Source organism: Equus quagga, chromosome 4, assembly GCF_021613505.1.
Source record: "Equus quagga isolate Etosha38 chromosome 4, UCLA_HA_Equagga_1.0, whole genome shotgun sequence".
NCBI lineage: Eukaryota > Metazoa > Chordata > Mammalia > Perissodactyla > Equidae > Equus > Equus quagga.
In genome coordinates, this window is record NC_060270.1 from 136,003,213 (window position 1) to 136,027,448 (window position 24,236).

Here is a 24,236-nt window from a genome sequence, read left to right on the forward strand (position 1 = left end):
AAACAGTAGAGCACTCATTCTTTTCAAGTGCACGTGGAACATTGACCACAACAGGTTATTCTGGGCCAGAAAATTATAAGAGGATTGAAATCACCCAAAGTATATTCTCAGACCACAAAGAAATTAGACTAAAAATAACATCTGAAAAATGCGAAAATATTTGGAAATTGTTTAATACATTTATAGTAAAGAATAACAAAAGTTTTGCTCTCTCATCTTAGAGCTGGTTTTATCCATCATAATTTTTGCTGGAAGTAAGGAGTGAAGTTTTCCTTACATTTTGTTAATTTGAAAATTTGCCTGAATTCCTTAGGAGCTGCAATGCATACAAACCACTTGTCATCTTAGCTGTTGCCATTACTTGGACTAGAACCAAGTAAATGTGATATCCGTTCTTAAACTGTACGGCCAAAGTACCATTGGAAATAATGCTAATTACATGTGTACTAGCCTCATAATAAGCACTGTAGAGGATTATATGTAAAAGTAGTATTAGCCCCATTTTGTATGTCAGGCAAGTCCATGGTAAAGTGACAAAGCCTAAGAAGGCACAGCTAGTAAGTTCCAGAGTTAGATTTTGAATCTAGGTCTGACTCCACAGCCCACTCTAACCACTATATTGCAGTACCTGTCATGTTTTATGTGATAAGTACCATAAGACACCATAAAATAATCCTTTTGGATCTTTTCTCAGAGCTACTTTGTAATTATGCCTGAAGTAAACAGTAGAGATTTTTAAAAATCTAAAATATGGCAGGTAATATTTCACGGAAAAAGGAAATAATGAATACAGCAATTTTACTGTATACTTGTACTTTGACGGGAACTCAGTTTTGATACACCTAACAGAACAGATTCAGACATTATTTGAAAGTATCATGAGGACTTCAGGGGACAAAGTGGCAAAGAAAATGTATAAGAAGACAAAAACATGGAAAGAACAGGAATTTATCCATGTGAAGGCTTAATATGGTGGAAGAAACAAATCTGAAAAAAGTGAAAAAGGAAAAGAAGATGTTGCAGGATACCAGCATGATGGAAGCCTACAGATGCGTAGAACGGTACGCAACAGTCATCCACTCGCTGCTTCAATCAAATGCAGACCTTAATGATACTGTGGAAAGGAAGATGCTTCACATTGGGTTTTAAAGGAAATGCACTGTCAGTCTGCATATTAATGTAAATTGGTTTAACTTCAGAGAGGACATTGGCAAAGCCTGCTTAATTAGGGGCTGGATAGAAGTATTCTAATAGAAATAAACTGTGTCTTACCCTTCATTCTTCTCTTTCTCCTCCCTATTACCAATCATATTTGCCATTTTCTTCTTAAAAATTTGGTTATCAGAGAATAGACTCATTTTCTAACATGATGGTCCCCCAAATGAGATATACACAACTCAGGGAATGTGCAAGACCATCCATTGGAGTCAAAGAGAAAAATATTTAAACATATATATATGTATTTATTTATTTTCATGTTTATTAAAAATAAATTCAGAGCCAGCCCTGATTGCCTAGTGGTTAGAAGTTCAGGGCTCTCTGCTTCAGTGGCCCCGGTTTGCTTCCTGGGGGTGTCAGTTTGCCATGCTGTGGTGGTGGCTCACATGGAAGAACCAGAAGGACTTACAACTAGAATATACAACTATGTGCTAGGGCTTTGGGGAGATGTTAGCTCAGGGTGACTCTTTCCCAGCAAAAAAAAAAAAAAAACTAAATAAACTCAATTTTGCTAATGTTTAATGTACAGATAGGGTTTTCCCTCACTTGGTGGATACTAAGTGGTCTCAGAATTTACGATAATTAAGTTATCCTGAGGGGATGGTGGGAGTTCTGCCCTCCAAAGGGAAGAACAAAGGGACTTTTCAGCAAATTGCTACAAATTGTACTTTGTATGTGCTTGGTTCGTGGAATGTATTATCTGCTAGTTTCAACTAACCTTCATGAAGTAGATAAGTGGCTTTTATTTTTACAAAGAAACTGCTGACTGAAGCTAATACTGATAATGCGAGAACAAGCAAATGAAGAAAATAACAGAGCTATGAACTCTTATTACCAAGAGTTCAAGAGTTTCAAACTCTCCAACCAAGAGTTTACTTTACAATACCAAGTAAATGCAATATATAATCAAGAAAAAACTCAACCAAAAAAAGAGATCAAGAAGACTGCAATATGGACTTGGACCCATTGTCGGTGCCATGAACCTTGCCCTAAGAGTATATTGATCTGACGTATTAACTAATGATGGCATGTAGCCATGATTAGCAAAATATTTAAAAATATGCTTAATCTTTGTCTTACCTTTAATTTCTTTTCTTTTTTTTTTTTTTTTTTTTTTTCCTTTTTCTCCCCAAAGTCCCCGGGTACATAGTTGCCTGTTTTTAGGTGTGGGTCCCTCTAGTTGTGGCATGTGGCATGCCACCTCAGCATGGCCCAATGAGCAGTGCCATGTCCACACCCAGGATCCAAACCGGCGAAACCCAGGGCTGCCCATGCAGAATACTTGAACTTAACTACTCAGCCACAGGGCCCACCCCATTACTTTTAATTTCTATATTTGTGTATTCTTAATGTACATAGCTGATAATATTTACATATTACATATAAAATGTTAAGATAAAGATTGGGACTTAATGTCATTTCTCCTCACCATATTCAGCTGTCATTAAAAAATAGCATTCAAAGAACTCTTCAGATTTTTTGTGTTTTTTAAATTTATAGTTTATTATATAAACCCCAGGTAATTTAGCAACAATAATTAAAGGTTATTTCATGATGGCCTCTTACTCAGTTGCAACATGAATTTCAAAATTTGATATAATCATTGTGGGTCCTCAGAATCTCCAGAGTTGCAAGGTATTCAAATTAAATAGCTATGCTAATGAGAGTGGGATCCCCCAGTTGAGTCCTGGTCTACCTCAATATCAGTCTGTGTGTGTTGGGGGGAGAATTTGCTTTTGTTTTTCTTTTTGTCTGGGGTCAGAAAATCAGCTTCAGAAACTCAGAGACTAGAGCACCAATGGAAGTTCATTTACCTGCCAATGATTCTATCAGAAAGGATCTACTGCAAAAGGAGTTTTCTTTTAATTTTATATACTATGTTATATATAAAAATATATACTATATATTTTCTTTTATATAGTATTACATTATATAAGTATTATACATATAATAATTATTCAAAATGAGAACTCAAAGATTAAAATTTTTTTTTTTTTAAGATTTTATTTTTTCCTTTTTCTCCCCAAAGCCCCCCGGTACATAGTTGTGTATTCTTCGTTGTGGGTTCTTCTAGTTGTGGCACGTGGGACGCTGCCTCAGCGTGGTCTGAAGAGCAGTGCCATGTCCGCGCCCAGGATTCGAACCAACGAAACACTGGGCCGTCTGCAGCGGAGCGCGCGAACTTAACCACTCGGCCACGGGGCCAGCCCCTCAAAGATTAAAATTTTAAATGCCATATATTGTATTAGATTGAATTACCTTTGATACATATACACAATTTAAATCATGGCTTTAGCCATTAAAAAAAAGACAGAATCCTTTGTCTCAAGGTTTGTATATTTTTCTGTTTAATCTCACATGCCAAAAAATTAAGTAACTTTTGAAATGTGTCTGCAAATTACGAAACTAACTAAAAAGAATTTTGGTTATTGCTAAAGGCATGTTTCTGGGACTCCATTATGAAATAAGAACATTATGTACACTTAAGATATAAATCACAAGGTTTTGTGCCATTTGGAAAAGTCACATATTTTCATTTTGTTTTTTAAAACTGAAGGAATAGTTCTTGATAATGTTCCAAACAGTGCTCTTCAAAGCAAATTATGGCTAAAAAGAAGTGTTTTGCTTTTAGATTTTTATCAATTTTCGTATTTGTATATTATCAGTTAAAGCTCATTATAACTGAAGCATTTAGTCCTCCTGCAAATGCTCCACCTACTCTAGTTTTAATTACTCAATTCCCAAACTGAATTTGGAAACAATAACAGCATTTAACTTACATTTTCCTGCTGATTTGGTAATTAACCAAACATCTTTCTAAATTTACTTATTTTAAATACATTGGTCAGACTTTTTTACCTTGTTGTAGAAGAACAGATATTTTTTTAAATCTTTGCATTTTACATTTAAATGAACTACACAATTAAGTGAATATTTTGTGATTATAACTTTTCTTGTGCTATTTCTATGATACGCTTTATTCCATTTCTCCTCTTGCTACAAAATTTCCATGGGAAATACTAACCTTTCAGGGACATGGTACTAAAGGCCAACTCTGTGGTTCACAGTAACCATGGCAATAACTATCCTAAAGATAAAGAGTGCCTGTGTCAGCACAAATGGGATCATCTTACTGAGAAAGAACCAGGTTCACAGGCAGAGGTGTGACCTGGCTGTGGGAATCCCACGTGATAGCAGAATAGCATAAGAGCATGAAAGTTTAATACAGATATAAAGGTTTAAAATTAGATCTTACATTCAGACCAGACTTTCTAGTGAGACAATTAAAAACTAAAACTATCTCTGTAGATGCTAAATAAGTCCTAACAAGGAAACATGTCACAATTCATATATTTAACAATATAGGGATTAAACTCCAGGTTTTAATTCCTAAATTCTTGACCTATAAATGCTTCCCTATATTTGACCTGGCATTATCAGCAATTATAACTCTAGTATATCAATTTCTACATTTATAAGTAAATGAAAGAAAATTTTTACAGCCTTAAACCCTATACATATTTCTATTATAACATTTGTCATACTGCATCATAATTATTCATTTGCTTGTCTAACTCCCTCATTAAACCACAGCCTCCTTAAAGACAGGGACTGTACCTGTGTAACAGATGTTTAGGAAGTGTCCATTGAATGAATGAATTCATAATTAGAGATCTAAAAATATAACTGAGGTAACAGAGATGATTTGTCACAGATGAACATCTTATTTATGAACCCATAAAGGTTAGTGAGAACAAAGGATTGGGGAGACTACACTGTCTAAGAGGCTTCATGGGTTCCAATTGCCTATCAAAAACCAGATCATTTACAAAAGACCTGTGATGGTGACCTGGGCACATATTCCAGGATTGGAAGGCACTTCCCCAACCCCATGGCAAGGACATTAGGACTGAGCTAGGCCTGAGCTTTCTGACATATGCCAAACAACCTCCCCCTACTTGTTGATGAGTTGGTGACAAAAATACTAACCATCAGAGGTCAAGACCAATCTTTGCTAAATGCAATCAATTACTCTGTGGCCATCACATGCAATAAACATGACTCCTTTATAACACATTGGTCATTTTGTTTTGTCAAAAATTACAAGGAATGGAAAGAACCCCTGCATATAAATAATGGGGCACACTTACCCAGCTCTCTTCCAAGGGCCAAGTCAAGGAGCAGCTCCGTGGAGTGGCAAATAGACAAGAGGCAAACATCTCAACTCCTTTTCCTCAAATTCTATTCTTTCACTCAAATATTTAGTGAGTACCTCCTACATACCAGGGATCGTTATGGCACTAAGGACACATCAATGAACAAAAGAGACAAATTTCTCTCCTCTTGGCACTTACATACTGACGCAGAACAGCTATTGTTTTTTCCTGATGCTGACTAATAGCAGGACTTCTCACTGCCTGGCAGGCAACAGAGACATTTTGTCCACATGCAGTATACTTTGCCAACCAAACATTTTTTTCTAGAACATAAATCTGAAATTGTGGTTTGGAACAGTGAGGTCTGATTCTTGATAAGGATCTTTCCAATAAATTGCACAGAACTTTGTACCCTCCCAGTAAAACATATCTTGCCTTATCTTGTAACTCAGGTATCTTTATACTTGCTTTATTCTTCTCCAGCAGGTTATAAATTCTTGAAAATCTTGCCTTATTTTATCCTTTTATCTCCACACAGTGCCTTACACATGGTAAATGATCAACAAATGTTTAATTTGGATTTAATTCTGGTTTTTAAAAAACTTTTTAATTGGTATACAACATTATATTAGTTTCAGGTGTACAACACAATGATTCACTGTTTGTATGTATTGCAAAATGATCACCACAGTCTAGTTAGCTGGCATCTGTCACCACAGTTACAGAATTTTTTTTCTTGTGATGAGAAATTTTAAGATCTACTCTCTTAGCAATTTCCAATATACAATACGGGGCCAGCCCCGTGGCCAAGTGATTAAGATCACGCACTCCGCTTCAGCAACCCAGGGTTTCGCTGCTTTGAATCCTGGGCGCCGACGTGGCACCACTCATCAGGCCATGCTGAGGCAGCGTCCCACATGCCATAACTAGAAGGACCCACAACTAAGAATACACAGCTATGTACCGGGGGGCTTTGGGGAGAAAAAGGAAAAAATAAAATCTTTAAAAACATGTATATATATATAATACAGTATTATTAACTATGGTCCCCATGCTGGACATTCCATCCCCATGACTTATTTATCTTATAACTGGAAGTTTGTACCATTTGACCTCCTTCATCCATTTCGCCCACCCCTACCCTACCTCTGGCAACCACCAATCCGTTCTCTGGATCTATGAGCTTGGTTTTTGTTTGTTTTTAGATTCCACATGTAGGTGAGATCACACAGTATTTGTCTTTCTCTGTCTGACTTGTTTCACTTAGCATAATGCCCTCAGGGCTATCCTGTTGTCACAAATGGCAAGATTTCATTCTTTTCATGGCTGAATAATATTCCATTGTGTACATATACTAGGTTTTCTTTATCCATTCATCCATCAATGGACACTTAGGTTGTTTCTATATCTTGGCTATTGTATATAATGCTGTAATAAACATGGGGGTGAAGATATGTTTTTGAGTTAATGTTTTCATTTTCTTCTGATAAATACCCAGAAGTGGAATTGTTGGATCATATGGTAATTCTATTTTTAACTTTTTGAGGAATCTCCATACTGTTTTCCATAGTGGTTGCATCAATTTCCCCTCCAACCAATGGTGCCCAAGGTTGCTCTTTTCTCTATATCCTCACCAATACTTATTTCTTGTTTTTTTGATCATAGTCATTCTGACGTGTGTGAGGTGAGATCTCATTGTGGTTTTGATTTTGCCTTTCCCTCATGATTAGTGATGTTGAGCATCTTTTCATCTACCTGTTGGCCATGTGTATGTCTTTGTTGGAAAAATGTCTATTAATTAATTCTGTTTTTTAATGAAGACTTCATCACAATTCTTATAATGAGTGTAAATTATCATTTAAACTATTTACACACAATTGCACTATTTTTCTTCCAATGTTTTGTGGAAAGGAAATCATCAATAAATATTTGTTGAATTTAATTGAAAATGTTTAAAAGAATTTTACTTACTTTTTTGGATTTTCTTTTAATGATTTTATTTTTCCTTTTTCTCCCAAAAGTCCCCCAGTACATAGTTGTGTATTTTTAGTTGTGGGTCCTTCTAGTTGTGGCATGTGGGATGCCGCCTCAGCACGGCCTGATGAGCGGTACCATGTCCGAGCCCAGGATCTGAACCGGTGAAACACCCAGCCACCAAAGCGGAGCATGCAAACTTAACCACTTGGCCACGGGGCTGGCCCCCGACTTTTTTGGATTTTTTAATCAATTTTTATGAGGGTTATAAATCCCCCTTTTGCTTGACCACCTAAAATCAATCCCTTTAAAAAAGGAAAGAAATAAAAGAGTAACCCAAGCACAACCACCAGATTTTGAAAGAACTTCATAATATGTCAGTTTTCTATCCCATGCTTATCACCCTTCTCTTTTAAATCAGAAATCTCCCTCTTGGGACTGGCCATGGCAGAGTGGTTAAGTTCACACTCCACTTTCACTGGCCCAGGGCTTCGCTGGTTCGGATCCTGGGCGCAGACATGGCACTACTCATCAGGCCACGCTGAGGCAGCATCCCACATGCCACAACCAACAGGAACCACAATTAAAAATATACAACTATGTATTGGAGAGATTTGGGGAGACAAAGCAGGAAAAAAAAAAAGGAAGATTGGCAACAGTTGTTAGCTCAGGTGCCAATCTTTAAAAAAAAAAAAAAATCTCCATCTTGATCAAACTACATAATTTCACCCAATTCATGCACTGATCTCCTCTCCTTTTTATCTACTTATAAGCATTTACCATACTTGCTTCATCTATTACATCATTTCTTTCCCCTTTCCATTATCATTTAAGGTTAATTGATTATTCTCGCTAAGGGTAATAAAGAGAATCATACAAGTATAATTCCAAAAAGTGGCAAAATCTGAAATAACGAAGTGGCTTGCACATGCAACCTTTGCTGAGATATGTAGTGGGTTTGTGTGACAGTCCGGGCCACGTGTGAGGTGGCCTGAGTACGTTAATGATAGAGTGGAGCTGACCTCGTCATGTAGACTAACAGGAAGCATTCTCTTCTATGCTCAGGTTCCTACAGTGTCTGTAGGCCACAGAAGATACTGACACATCTGTTCACTAAGCCACAAACCACATAGATTTAGCTTCAGTCCCACAAGAGTTTCAAAACTCAACATCTAGCAACTGGTTGAAGCCCCAGCTATTTTCTCTGATTTCCCATATTCCTTTTCACTGCATGTCTGACTTACTAGAACCTAATTCCTGCCGCAAATGTAATGTGTCCCACCTCTTCAAGCCCTCAGCGTGAAGCTTATACTTAATTAATGATTTATCTCATTCTGCTTCACCTGACTGTTGTCTTGCCTGTAAATTGTGAACCCTTAAGACTAAGACCAGGTGTTTTCATCTTTATTTTCTCACTACTTCCCTGTCACCCCACTGTGGGCCCAGATGTTCACCAAAATAAAAATAAAGTTGTGTTCCAGAACTTATTTGGTCTTGGCCTCCTTTGGGATCCTAAAGCTGCACCACCACTTCTGGTTTATTTTAGGGTTGTACACATAGGCCACATATGACTCTACATAGACATTTAAGCATCATTTATACAGCAGAAGTGTGTACAAGTGTTTTTGACAAAGAGCAATATGATCAGGAAACAATGTATGTGGAAGGCTAATTTTTTAATGCAGAAGCAAGCAATTCCAAAAAATTAACTTTTGCAGTAATACAAAAGATATCCAAAAATACTTTATTCAACTTTATTTATACACAAGTGCCTTGTTATAGAGTTAGTATCCATGCCAACAGTGCTAGTAGTTATTGCTCAGTTTTGACTGAGGAAGCAGAACACTGGTATTTCTCACAAGGCATAGCTGATGTGAGGGCATATTTCAATTCAGGCTCCAGATTCATATAACAAATGCAACTGAAATTCTCAACTTGAAACTTGAAACTTTCATAGCACCCAGCTGGATCCCAACATTGCCTAGAGTTTGACCACATGGTCAGAAAGTTTAAAGTTATTTCTGGAAAAGTTTTTTAATTGAGATATAATTGACATATAACATTGTATTCATTTTAGATGTACAATGTAATGATTATGTATACATTGCAAAATGATTACGAGGATGAGTTTAGTTAACCTCCATCAACTCACAGTTACAATTTTTTATTCTTGTGATGAGAACTTTTAAAATCTACTCTCTTAAAACTTCCTGAAAATTTTTCACAGGAAAACTGGTAGGAATCATGGTCAGCCTATCTGGCATAGGTCCTGAGCACTGGGGCAGAGGACATTTACTAAATCAGGTCTGGAGAGAGTGCTGAAGGCCAAAGCCAGAAAATCCTGCTCAAATGGATTGTGCAAGTAAAAACGACATGAGCATATATTAAAATGCAAGGGGATTGCCGAGCCAAGCAGGCCAAGAAAATAAATGGGACAATCTGGACAGCAAATGGCAGGCTGTCTGGATGAAACCCAGTGACAGCTGATATTGCCTGAGGCTGGATCTCATGTTTTAGGGCAGATCTGATTCATTTAAAGAGTTTGGAATGGAGCAGACACTAAACTTCATATGCTGTCAAAGTTCCAGGGATACTGTGTCCTTAGCTCAGTCAGTTCCTGTCCAAAGGGAAAGTTCTGGGACAGACTGACAGGTCAGTCATATCTAGAGGCATATCACTGGTTTTAAGTAATTTATCACGTTATTTGGTGTAGTTTTATTCATGTTTCTTGTTCTTGGGGTTCACTGAGCTTCTTTGATCTATGGGTTTATAATTTTTATCTAATTTGGAGTTTTCAGCCATTATTTCTTCAAGTAATTTTTCTGTCCCCTACACCCTTCTTCAGGGACTCCAATTATACATACATTAGGCTGCTTGAAGTTATATGACAGCCTCCCCTATACTGTTTCTTTTTTTCTTTCAGTCTTTTTTCGCTTGATTTTAGTTTTTATGGCTGTCTTCAGATTCACTAATCTTTTCTTCTTCAGTATCTAATCTGATGCTAACCTCATGCAATGTATTTTTCATCTCGTAGTTTGCATCTGGTATTTCAATGTGGGTCTTTTCATATCTTCCATATCTCAACTTAATGTGCTCAATCTTTCCTCTATCTTCTTGAACATATGGAATATAGTTATAGCACCTGTTTTAATATCCTTGTCTAGTAATTCTATTATCTGTGGCATTTCTGGGTCTGATTCTACTGATTTACGGTTGTCCTCATTATAGGTTGTATTTTCCTGGTTCTTTGCATTTTTGTAATTTTTAAAAATTAAATGCCAGACATTGTGAACTTTACCTTGTTGGATACTGGATGTTTTTGTACTCATACATATATTTTTGAGCTTTCTTCTGAGATGCAGTTAAATCATTTACAAATAGTTTGATCTTTTGGAGGCTTGCCCTTAATCTTTGTTATATGGAACTAGGGTTGCCTTTAGTCTAGGGCTAATTTTCCCCCTCCACCAATGATAGGTGAATTATAAGGTTTTCTACTCTGTCTAGGGTGAACATGAACTATTCTTTTCCCTATGTGAGCTTTGAGAATTGTTTCCTCTGCTCCTTTCAGGTGGTTCTTCCACAGACATGGATGGTTTCCTTCCTCATATGCACTGACTATTATCCAGCTGAAAACTTGAGGGGACTCTCTCAGATCCCTAGAGAGTCTCTCTGTGCAGGTCTCTTGCCTCTGGTACTTTGCCCTGAAAATTCCAGACACTTTGGCCACCCTGGACTCTGTATCCTCAGTTGAAGGAGATTACCAGGCTCTGCCTGAGTTCTCCCTCCCTGTGCCATGCCTGGAAAGAGTTTCCAGCAGCAAGCTAGGGTAATCACAGGGCTCACCTCTCTCAGGGATCATTGTCCTACAGTCTTTGATGTCCAATGTCTGAAAACTTGTTTCATACATTTTGTCAATATAGTTTTTTAGTTGTTTTGAGCAGGAGGGCACTTCAAGCCTTGTTACTACATCTTGCCAAAGAAGAACTTGCAAAGTCAATAGAACCACCAGTGGCTGCATGGACTGCATCTGAGTTTCTCCACATCCTGAAGTCCCCTGGGAAGCCAAAATATGAAAGGAGTCTCAGATCCTGAAATCACTGCATGGAGGGAAGCTGCCTGCCAGAAACACCTGCACTGATTAGCTAGGTGATGACTAAACTTACATTGTGTTAAGCTACTGCCATTTGGGGGTTACTTTGTTAAAGCACTGAGTGTCACCCAACCAATACAGGGACCCCCTCTAGGCCAGGTACTGTGCTAAGTCCTGGATGTTCAATGAGAAACAAAAGAGTCATGGTCCCTTGTTCCTGCATCTTAAAGATCAGTTAAGAAGGATAAAAATAAACAAGGAAAGAAATAGATATATGCAGTCACGCCCTGCCAAGCACCTCCCAGCTTCATGTCTTCCTAGTGGAATGCATCTAGTTTTTTAAAATTTTTTTCTGCTTTTTTTTTCTCCCCAATCCCCCCAGTATGTAGTTGTAGATTTTAGATGTGGGTCCTTCTAGCTGTGGCATGTGGGATGCCACCTCAGCATGGCCTAATGAGCGGTGCCATGTCCATGCCCAGGATCTGAATGGGAGAAACCCTGGGCCGCCAAAGCAGAGTGCACAAACTTAACCACTCGGCCACGGGGCCAGCCCCTGCATCTTGCTTTTTAATACAAAAACTTCAGAGAATATATTTTTCCCTTGATGCAGTGGATTTTTGTTGACTAATATTTGTACAGGAAATGTTTATATTCTCCCCAAACTCGATGTAACATTTTAAAACAGAATGATGTATATGAAAAATCTTGCACTGCATTTTGAACACAATTGGCAGAATATCAGAATCACATACTGATATTTTTCCAACTTTTCATTTTCAAGCATTTCAAATCCGAAAAACAGAAAAGTTTAAAGAATATACAGATACGCCTCGCCTAGAGTCACCAGTTGATAACATTTAGCCACATTTGTTTTCTCTCTCTCTTTAGACACACACTTACTTTGCTAAACCATTTGAAAGTAACTTGCAGGCATGATGATACTTTACCCCTAAATTCTTCAGTATTTATCTCCTATGAAGAAGGACATTTTCTTTCCTTTTCTTTTCTTTTCTTGGGGGGAAGATTAGCCCTGAGCTAACATCTGCTGCCAATCCTCCTCTTTTTGCTGAGGAAGACTGGCCCTGAGCTAACATCTGTGCCCATCTTCCTCTACTTTATATGTGGGATGCCTGCCACAGCATGGCTTGATGAGCAGTGCAAAGATCCACACCTGGGATCTGAACCAGTGAATCCCTGGCCGCCAAAGCGGAATGTGCAAACTTAACCGCTGAGCCACTGGGATGGCCCCCAGGACATTTTCCTACATGATCATAATATGACTATCACATCCAAGAAATTTAACATTAATATACAATATTATCTAATGCATAGTCTATGGTAAAATCTTCCCATTTGTCTATAACTGATTTTATTAACTTATTATCCCTTTGTCCCCAAAATAATTCTTCTTCCTCCTACCCCCCAATAGTTATAGATCCTCTCCAAAACTAAACCAATCCCAACTTGATCTAGAGGTTCAATGAAATCCCAATCAAAATCCCAGGAAATTATTTTATGAACACTGACAAATTGATTCTAAAGTTCAGATGGAGAGGTAAAGGACCAAGAACAGCCAACATAGTATTGAAGAAGAACGAATTTGGGGGACTGATTCTACCTGACTTCAAGACTTACTATAAAGCTACAGTAATCCAGATGGTGTGATACTGGCAAAAAGGTAGACAAATAGACAATGGAACAGAATAGAGAGCCCAGAAATAGATCCCCATAAATATAGTCAACTGATCTTTGACAAAGGAGCAAAGATAATACAATGGAGCAAAGACAGTCTCTTCAACAGATGGTGCTAGAACAACTGGACATATACATGCAAAAAATTGAATCTAGATCCTCACACTTTTCATGAAAATTGACTCAAAATGAAGCGCAGACTTAAATGTCAAATGTAGAACTATGAAACTTTTAGAAGATAACATCCGAGAAAACCTAAGTGACCTTGGGTTTGGCAATCACTTTTTAGATACAACACCAAAGGCATGATCAATGAAAGAAATAACTGATAAACTGGACTTCATTAAAATTAAAAATTTCTGCTCTGTGAAAGGCAATATCAAGAGAATGAGAAGAGAAGTTACAGACTGTGAGAAAATATTTGCAAAAGACATGTCTGATAAAGGACCGCTATTCGAAACATAAGAAGAGCTCTTAAAACTTAACAAGAAAACAAACAACCCAATTAAAAACTGGGCCAAAGACCTTAAAAGACATCTCACCAAAGAAGACATACAGATGTCAAATAAACATATGAAAAGATGCTCCACATCATATGTCATCAGGGAAAAGAAAATTAAAATAACAATGAGATACCACTACACGCTTATTAGAATGGCCAAAACCTGGATCACTGACAACACCAAATGCCGGTGAGGATGTGGAGCAACAGGAACTCTGATTCATTGCTGTGGGGATGCAAAATGGTACAGCCACTTTGGGAAACAGTTTGGTGGTTAAAACTAAACATACTCTTACTATATGATCCAGCAATCATGCTCCCTGGTATTTATCTGAAGGAATTGAAAACTTACGTCCACACAAAAACCTGCACATGGATATTTATAGAAGCTTTATTCCTAATCGCCAAAACTTGGAACCGATCAAGATGTCCTTCAGTAGTTGAATGAACGAATAAACTGTGGCACATCCAGACAATGGAATATTCTTCAGCGTTAAAAAGAAATGAGCTGTCAAGTCGTGAAAAGACATGGAGGAACCTTAAATGCATATTACTAAGTGACATAATCCAATCTGAAAAGGCTACCTACTATATGATTCCAACTAGGTGACACTGTAGAAAAGGCAAAACCATGGAGACAGTAAAAAGATCAGTGGTAGCAGTATGCCTACATGGGGTGGGAGTAGGCCGCATCTCTATTCCTGATATGGCCACCTCTTTGGCTAACAACAGGTAATGGGCCTCTCTTATAGCCCGGGCTCTAGAGTTAGACTCCCTGCTTTTGAGCCCAAGCTCTGCCAATTATAAACTGTATGACTTCAAATTCTAGTTACTTAATTATTCTGCCTCTCTAAGCCTCAGTTTTCCCATTAGTAAAATGGGGATAATGGTCCCTTCCAGAGAATTATATGAGTTGCTGTTTATAAAGAGTATGTTAGTATGCCCAGGATAAAATAGCTACCATTTACTGCACCCTTACTTTCAATTGGTGACTCCCCTTGTCAAAGTATCTTTGCAGGCCCCAGGAGGGGACAGGTGCATGATAGATTCTCCCTGGAGTCTGTGCCCTGAGCTATGGGGGAAGTGCCTAGCTTCAGCGTTAGGCGCTGTAGCAGTATGTACACTCTTTGGTGTCTGACTTCTTGCACTTAGCACCGTGTTTTCTTCCCCAATGTTTTAGTATAAAATGTTCAATCATAAAGAAAGGAAAACCAGAGTGCCTGAGCATTTACTCTGTGTTGGGGAAGGGCTCCTCGCTGTGGAGCGAAAGCAGGGAAGCCGGTCATCACGAGTAAGGAACAGCAGCAGTACCTGACACAGAAATGCCACATCTGTACCTCGGCTTGGCTTCCATCTGTGTCAGCATCTCCCTTCAGGCCCGGGACATTGCTGAACCAGCTGGTGGCCTTTGGGCTCTGATGACTTTTCTCTCCTCTGACCTTGACTATCTCTCTCCATCACCCTCTGTGCTTAACACATTCCTTTACTGCTTCATGAGGCAGACAACAGATAGACAGAACTCCAACAGCCCATGGGATAAATCAGATGGACAGGGAGGCTAGAGAAACATAGTAGAGGGACGTAGATCACTAAAACAAGAGATAATCAAATCCTGGTTGACAAAAAGAAGAGGGCCAAAGACAGAGCCAATATTTAAGGGGTAAACAAAGGAAAGAGGTCCATAAAGAGACTGAGAAGGAATGATCAGAGAGGTGGGAGATAAATCTGGAGAGAGCTGGGCCCTAAAAGCAAAGGAAGAAAGGGTTTCAACAAGAGCGGAAGGTCAAGACTGTCCAATTAAGATGAGGTATGCCTTGTATGCCTATCGGGTTAGGAAACCTCATCAATCTTTTCCCACTCCACCATGGGAGCTCTGGCAGCCAGACATTTCCTCTACAGGCAGGAGATTGGAAGAGTCATCTCTGCAAAATCTGACCGGCTTAAAAGGGAAACTTTGAAAATACTGACCATGGAGGTTCCCCAGGGAACTAGCTCAGCCATATCATCCACTGAGATGCTCAGAATGCATTAGACCCACTTAGGAGCTCCGAGCTTCCAACCCACTTCTGTTTGCCTGTTTGTTTTAAAATCAACTTTATCAATGTACAATTTACATAAATAACACACTCATTTTAAGTGTATAGTTCAGTGACTTTTGACAAATGTATACTCCCTTGTAACTACCATCCAATCAATGAACAGATATTTCCATCATCCCAAGAGTTTCCTCCTGCCACTTTACCAACAGCACGTCCCCTCTCAGGCAACCACGGATGTCCTTCCTGTCACTATAGATTTGCTTTGTCTGTTCTAGAATTTTGCATAAACAAACCATGCAGTATGGATTTTTTGTGTGTCTGGATTCTTTCCGTTAGCACGTTTTCTTCCTAAACCTTTTGTTATAGAAATGTTCAATCATAAAGCAAAGCTGAAATAATTTTTACAATGTTTCCTGTAAAGATTAAATGATTTGATATTTGTTTGTTTATTTATTTATTTTGCTTGAGGAAGATTTGCCCTGAGCTAACATCTGCGCCAATCTTCCTTTATTTTGTATGTAGGTTCCTGCCACAAGATGGCTGTCGATGAGTGGTGTAGGTCTGTGCCTGGGAGCCAAACCCGGGCTGCCAAAGGGGAGCATACCAAACTTAACCACTAGGCCACGGGGCTGCCCCTGAAAGAATTTTACAATGAATACCAATATACCTACCCCTAGATTATACCATTAGATTCTGCTACACTTGCTTTAACACATCCATTTGTCCATCTATCAAACCATCTTATTTTTTGATGTATTTTAAAGACATCAGTGTATTTCCCCAAATACTTTAGCATGTATATTAGGTATAATTATCCATGTTATTGCATGAAGAAGTTGTTTGCTCCTTTTTACTGCTGAGTAGTATTCCATTGTATGGATATACCACAAATGGTTTATCTACTTGCCTGTTGATGGATATTTAAGTTATTCCCAGTTTTGGGTTATTATGAGTAAAGCTGCTACGAACATTTACACAAGTCTTTGTATGGTTATATGCTTTTACACTCTTGAGTAAGTACTTAGGAGTGCTTTTGTTGGGTGATATGGTAAGTATACCTTATAACATATAGCCAAACTCTTTTCCAAGTTGTTGTACCATTTTACATTCTCTAGCAATATATTAGGGGCGCAGTCGTTCCATCTTCTCACTGATACTTTGTATTGTCAGTCCTTTTGATTTTAGCCATTCTAGTGGTCTTTTATTTAACATTTTCCTGATAATTAATGATATTGAGTACCTTTTCATGTATTTATTGGCCATTGTGTATCCTATTTCGTGAAGTGTCTGTTCAAATTTTTTGCCCATATTTAAAATTGGTCACTTGTTTTATTATTGAGAGTAAGAACTCTTCATATATTTAGGCTTTATTTCCATTGTGAGATATGTATTGAAAATATTTTATTAGAAAAGTCTATTCAGATTCTTTGCCCATTTAAATATTGTTTTATTTGTCTCTTTATTATTGAGTTGTAAGAGCTCTTTGTATATCCTGGATACAAGTCCCTTATCAGATACAGGATTTGAAAATATTTTCTCCCATTCTGTAGGTTGTCTTTTTGCTTTCTTGACTGTGTCCTTTGAAGCACCAAAGGTTTTCATTTTGAGGAAGTTAAATTTACCTATTTTTTCTTTTGTTTATCTATATGCTTTGGGTCATTTCTAAGAATCCTTTGCCAAATCCAAGATCATTAAGGTTTACTCCTATGTTTTCTTCCAAGAATTTTGTAGTTTTAACTCTTACAGTTAGGCCTTTGATCATTTTCCAGTTGACTTTTGTATATTTTGTGAGGTAGTGGTCCAACTTCATTCTTTGTCATGTGGAAATCCAGTTGTTCCATTTGTTGAAAAGACTATTCTTTCCTTATTGGATAATCTTAGCACCCTTGTTGAAAATCAGTTGACCATATATGTATTCGCTTATTTCTGGACCCTTAATTCTATTTCAGGGGCCGGCCCAGTGACACAGCAGTTAAGTTCGCATGTTCCGCTTCTCAGTGGCCTGGGGTTCCCCGGTTCCGATCCTGGGTGCAGACATGGCACCGCTTGGCACACCATGCTGTGGTAGGCGTCCCACATATAAAAGTAGAGGAAGATGGGCACGGATGATAGCTCAGGGCCAGGCTTCCTCAGCAAAAAGAGGAGGACTGGCAGTAGTTAGCTCAGGGCTAATCTTCCTCAAAAAAAACAATCTATTTCATTGATCTATATACCTATCCTTGTGCCAGTACTATGCTACTTTATACTTCTTTTGTTAAATTTATTCCTAACTGTTTTATTCTTTTTGATGCTATTGTAAGTGGAATTATTTTCTTAACTTCATTTTGGGACTGTTCATCGCAAGCGTATAAAAATAAAATTGGTTTTTGTATGTTGACCTTACATCCTGCAACCTGGCTGGACTTATTCTAATAGTTTTTTCATAGATTTTTTAAGGGATATTCTATATACAAGCTCATGTCATCTGTAAATAGAGATACTTTTACTTCTCCTTTTCTTGTTTGGATAACTTTTGTTTCTTTGCTGTGGCTAGAACCTCCAGTACAATGTTGAATAGAAGCAGGGACAGCAGAAGACACCCCTGCCTTGTTCCTGAAGTTAAGGGGAAGGCATCCAGTCTTGCACCATTAAGTATGTAGTTAGTTGGTTTTTCACAGATGCCCTTTACAACATTGGGGAATCTCCTTCTATTCCTAGTTTCTTGAGTGTTTTTATCATGAAAAGGTGCTGGAATTTGTCAGACGCTTTTTCTTTGTCTATTGCAATGACCATGTGAATTAGATTTTTTATTCTATTATTTGATATACTACATTAATTGATTTTCAGATGTTAAACCAATCTTGCACTCCTGGGATAAATCCCATTTGGTTATGGTGTGTACTTATTTTCATATGTTGTTGGATTTGTTTGCTAGTATTTTGTTGAGGACTTTTGTATCCACATTCATGAGATATTGGCCTGTAGTTTTCTTTGCCTGTGACATCTTTGTCTGGTTTTGGTATCACAGCAATAATGGCTTCATAAACTGAGTTGGGAAGTGTTCCCTCCTTGTTATGGGTTGAATCGTGATCCTTCCCAAATTCATATGTTGGAGTCCTAATTCCCAGTACCCCAGAATGTTACTGTATTCATAGATATGGTCTCTAAACAGGTGATGAAATTAAAATGAGGTTATTAAGGTGGGCCCTAAACCAATCTGACTGGTGTCCTTATTAGATGAGAACATTTGGACACACAGAAAGACACCAAGGATGTGTGCATACAGAGGAAAGGCCATGGAAAGACACAGCGAGAATCTTGTTATCTGAAAGCCAAGGAGACAGGCCTCAGAAGAAACCAAACCTACTGATGCCTTGATTTTGGACTTTCAGCCTAAATTCCTGTGGTTTAAGCCGCCTAGTCTGTGGTATTTTGTTATGGCAGCCCTAGCAAACAAATACACTTCTCTTCTGTTTTTGAAAGAATTTGTGAAGAACTAGATTTAATGCTTCCTTAAATGTTTGGTAGAATTTACAAGTGAAGCTATCTGAGCTTGGGCTTTTTTTTTTTTTTTTGTGGGTATATTTTTTATTACTAATTCAATCTCTTCACTTTTTATAGGTCTACTCATATTATCTATTTCTTCTTGAGTCAGTTTCAATAGCCTCTATCTTTCTAAGGATTTGTCCATTTCACCTAGGTTATCTAATTTTTTGGTGTACAATTATTCATAGTGTTCCTTTATAATCCTTTTTATTTCTGTAGGGTTAGTAGTAATGTTCCCTCTTTCATTTCTGATCATGGTAATCTGAGTCTTCATTTTTTTTTTAATTTTTTTTTTTGAGGAAGATTGGCCCTGAGCTAACATCTGGGCCCATCTTCCTCCACCTTATATGTGAGGGGCCACCACAGCATGGCTTGATAAGTGGTGCCTAGGTCTGCACCTGGGATCTGAACTGGTGAACCCTGGGCCATTGAAATGGAGTGCGCAAACCCAACTGCTATCCCACAGGCCAGCCCCTGAGTCTTCTTTTTTTCTTGGTTAATATACCCAAAGATTTGCAATTTTGCTCACCTTTTCAAACAATTAGCTTTTGGTTTAATCGATCTTCTCTTGTTTTTCTATCCTAGGTTTCATTAATTTCCACTTTATTATTTATTATTTCCTTCCTTCTGGCTGTTTTAGGTTCAGTTTTCTCTTCTTTTTCCAGTGTCCTTTTTTTTTTTGAAGAAGAAGAAGATCGGCGCTGAGCTAACATCTGTGCCCATCTTCCTCCACTTTACATGTGGGCTGCCTGCCACAGCATGGCTTGACAAGTGGTGCCATGTCTATACCTGGGATCCAAACCAGCAAACTCCAGGCCACCAAACTGGAATGTGCACACTTAAGCACTGCACCACTGGGCCAGTGCTTTCCAGTGTCTTAAGGTGGAAGGTTAGGTTACCAATTTGAGGTCTTTCCTTTTGCTTAATATAGGCATTTATAGTTAAAAATTTCCCTCTAAGCAACGCTTTAGTTGCATTCCACAAGTCTTGACATGTTGTGCATGATTTTCACTCATCTCAAAGTATTTTCAGATTTTCCTTTTGATTTCTTCTTTGACCCACTGGTTACTTAGCTGTATTTTTTTTTTTAAAGATTTTATTTTTTTCCTTTTTCTCCCCAAAGCCCCCTTGTACATAGTTGTATATTCTTTATTGTGGGTCCTTCTAGTTGTGGCATGTGGGATGCTGCCTTAGCGTGGTTTGATGAGCAGTGCCATGTCCGTGCCCAGGATTCGAACCAACAAAACACTGGGCCGCCTGCAGCAGAGCACGTGAACTTAACCACTCGGCCACGGGGCCAGCCCCTGTATGTTGTTTAACATCTGCATATTTGTGAGTTTTACCGATTTTACCTGTTATCAACTTCTAATTTCATTGCATTGTGGTCAGAGAACATACTTTATATTGTTTCTATCCCTTTGAATTTATTGAGCTTTGTTTTATGGCCTAGCACATGGTATATCCCGGAGAATGTTCCATGTGCACTTGATCATAGATTTTTTTTTTTAAAACCCAGTCTAAGTTTTCCTTTAGATTGGATTATTTAATACATTTTCAGTTAGTGTTATTATTGATATAGCTGGATTTGCATTTGCCATTTGCTTTTGTTTTCTGTATCTCTCAGGTCTTTTCTGTTCCTCTATTTCTCCTTTATGCTTTCTTTTGCATTCAGTGAATATTTCCTTTTTCTTTTTGCTGAGGAAGATTCACCCTGAGCTAACATCTGTGTCGATCTTCCTCTATTTTGTATGTGGGTCGCTGCCACAGCATGGCTGACAAGTGGTGTAGGTCTGCACCCAGGATCCCAACCTGTGAACCAGGCGGCCAAAGCAGAGTGTGCCGAACTTAACCACTGCACCACTGGGCCAGACTCAAGTGAATATTTTCTAATGTGGCATCTTAATTTCTTTAATGATCTTTCACTATTGAGTTATTGTTTTAGTGGTTGCTCTGGGGTTTCACTTGTTTGGATCCTGGGTGCACACATGGCACCACTCATCGGGCCACGTTGAGGTGGTGTCCCACATGCCACAACTAGAAGGACCCACAACTGAAACATACAACTATGTACTGGGCGGGGTTTGGGGAGAAAAAGAAAGAACAAAAAGAAGAAAAAAAGAAGATTGGCAACAGTTGTTAGCTCAGGCACCAATCTTTAAAGTGGTTGCTCTAGGGCTTACCATGTACATCTTTTTTTTTTTAGGAAGATTAGCCCTGAGCTAACTACTGCCAGTCCTCCTCTTTTTTGCTGAGGAAGCCTGGCCCTGAGCTAACATCTGTGCCCATCTTCCTCTACTTTATATGTGGGACACCTACCACAGCATGGTGTGCCAAGCAGTGCCATGTCCATACCCAGGATTTGAACCAGCGAACCCCAGGCTGCTGAGAATCGGAATGTGTGAACTTAACCGCTGCACCACCAGGCCGGCCCCAACCATGTACATCTTAACTTATCAGAAGCAGCTTCAGATTTATACTAGCTAGTTCCAATGCTATATAGAAGTGTTACTCCTACATAGCTGTATTCCCTTCTCCCCCTCTTTGTGGTATTTTGTTTTATATATATATTACATCAATTAATGTTACACATCCAACAATACATTGTTATAATTATTAATTTATCATCTGTAACCATCTCCTTATCTCAATATAGCTTTGCTCCTACGCAACTCCTTTTTGCTGTTATTGGCAAATGTATTTCACACATATTAATTTCTATATATTATAGGCACAACAATACATTACATTATTTTATGAAATTGCTTCTTAATCAGTTAAGGGCAGGAGAAAAAATACTCATTTACACTGTCTTTTATAATTATATAAATACCCTTTGTAATGCTCTTTTGTTTTTTTGTGTGGATTTGAACTACTGTCTGGAGTCACTTGCCTTCAGCCTGAAGAACTTCTTCTAGTATTTCTTGTAAGGCAGATCTGCTAGCACAAATTCTCTCACTTTGTTTATTTGGGGAAATATTTCACCAATATTATTTTCATAAGATGATTTTGCTGGATGTAGGATTCTTGGTTGAAAGGCTTTTTCTCTAGGCAGTTTGATTATCTCATTGTCTTCTGGCCTCTATTGTTTTTGCTGAGGAGTCAGCTATTAATCTTCTTGGTATTCATTTTTAAGCAATGAGTTGTTTTTCTCTTGCTATTTTCAAGATTTCTTCCTTGTCTTTTGACTTTCAGTGTCTTTACTCTAACGTGTTTGTTTGTATATCTCTTTGCATTTATCTTATTTGGAATTTGTTGAGCTTCCTGGATGTGTAGGTTATAGTTTTTCAACAAATTCGGGAAGTTTTTAGCCATTATTTCTTTGAATGTATTTTCTGCTCCTTTTTTCACTCTCCGCTCCTTCTGGTACTCTCAGTATGCACCTGTTGGTGTGCTGATTGGCGTCTCACATTTCTCTGCGACTCTCAATTTTTCTGTTCTTTGGCTTGCATGATCTCTGTCTATCTTCAAGTTAGCTAATTCTTTTTTCTGCCAGCTCAAGTCTACCTTTGAGCCCCTAATAAAGTTATTTCAGTTATGGTATTTTTCAACTCCAGAATTCCTATTTGGTTCATTTTTATAATTTCTGACTCACATCTCTGCTCTAAGAGCTGAACATCTGTTGATATTCTCTATTTGACACGACTTATCATATCTTCCTTTACTTCACTAATCATGCTTTTCTTCAGTTCTGTGAACATGTTTATAAAGCTCCCTTAAATTCTTTTTCTGATAAATATGACATCTGGTTGCTCTCACAGGCAGTTTTTGTTGCCTGCTATTTTTCCAGTGCATGGGGTCACACTTTCCTTGCATGCATTGTAATTTTTTGTTGGAAAGTGGACATTTTATATAATATATTGTAGCAACTCTGGTTACTTGTTTCCTTCCCTCTGCTCCCCCTCCCCCGTCCCACCTTTGTTGTTGTTATCCACTTGTTTATTTGTCTAGTGGCTGCTAGATTACTGTAGAGAAGGGTATCCTCCCCCCAACTCCTTAAATTTCTGACGTAGTTACTCTGGCTTTCCAGTAATTTGGGTAGGGCTCTCTTTCTCTCATTCCCTGGCCACACCCAGCTGTTAAACTCCAGAAGTTTGCTGGTGGATTGCTCTATTATATTCAACAATGTCCTGGGGCATAAAATGCTCACTAAATGAATCCAATCAAATTCTGACCCCTCTGAAGCAACAGTTTACGAGGGCACTGTTTAGGATTTGTTCTTATCCCAGGAAGGCATCCTCCAGCTGTCTTCATCTCTGGCTCTCTCCTGCAAACTAGCCAGTCCACAATTCAGCCCACCTGTCATCTCCTCCTAATTGCCTATGACTACCACCTCCGGGTTTTTGAGCGCACCCTTTGCCTTGAATTTCTCCAAGTTCTGTTCAAATGAAGCCAGTCCCTTTGGGAAGAGATTACGAACTATCTGTTTCATGGACTGCCTCTCCCCTGAGGCACAAACACTGAGCTAGGCTTTAGGAGCAGGTGGTGGAACAAGCTTCTGAGTCACATCCCTGCCTGACGTCCTCTCAGCTTCTCTCTTCTGGCTTGAACCAGCGCTTCAGGACCTGGGGTAAGGGTGATCAGGACCCCCGGATTCTCAGCTCTCCAGCCCAGGGTAAAGCCTCTCTTCCACAAATGGGGCTGGATGGAAGGGAACCACACTCACCTAGCATTAGCCTCAGTGTCAGCTGGCCGGGGGCAGGGTGAAAACTGCTGACTTCCTACCCCTCCCACTGGGAGACGCGGGAGGACGAGGCCCGGTCCTCGGTCTCCTAGCTTCCGATAGGGTAGTCCGGGAGGAGGGTCTCGCCTTGCTGAGTTGGGAGGGTGAAAGGAGGAAGACGTCTTAGTTGAAACATCAGACTCTTGCGTTTCTTACCGAATTTTGGCCGATTTTCTTGAATAGATGTTTCTTCATTTGCCGTCTTCTTTTAAGACTATTTCCAAGGCTTTAAATGGTTATTTGTTGTTTGCTTGTTTTGAAATAATTGTCATCAGTTTCCCTAGGGCGTGGGTCAGCCGAGCTGCTCTTGCTGTCAGGC

At 38.7% G+C, this 24,236-nt stretch overlaps 2 protein-coding genes and 1 long non-coding RNA gene across 3 annotated transcripts in view; 1 reads left to right on the forward strand and 2 right to left on the reverse strand.

Annotated features, from left to right (window-relative positions):
* The window catches only part of HYCC2 (hyccin PI4KA lipid kinase complex subunit 2), a 98,274-nt gene extending 92,586 nt beyond the window's left edge, over positions 1-5,688 (reverse strand). The window contains exon 1 of the mRNA XM_046658134.1: positions 5,370-5,688. The gene's annotated coding sequence lies outside the window, so the exon portion shown is untranslated. The remainder of the gene's footprint in view (positions 1-5,369) is intronic.
* Positions 5,689-9,058: 3,370 nt separating this feature from the next.
* Positions 9,059-23,994, reverse strand: LOC124237784 (uncharacterized). Its single transcript, XR_006888126.1, has 2 exons — positions 23,861-23,994; positions 9,059-11,403 (listed from the first exon to the last, which is right to left on the reverse strand). It is a non-coding gene; the product is annotated as an uncharacterized LOC124237784 (long non-coding RNA).
* CFLAR (CASP8 and FADD like apoptosis regulator) overlaps positions 21,576-24,236 on the forward strand; it is a 40,371-nt gene continuing 37,710 nt past the window's right edge. Inside the window, exon 1 of the mRNA XM_046657766.1 lies at positions 21,576-23,764. The gene's annotated coding sequence lies outside the window, so the exon portion shown is untranslated. The remainder of the gene's footprint in view (positions 23,765-24,236) is intronic.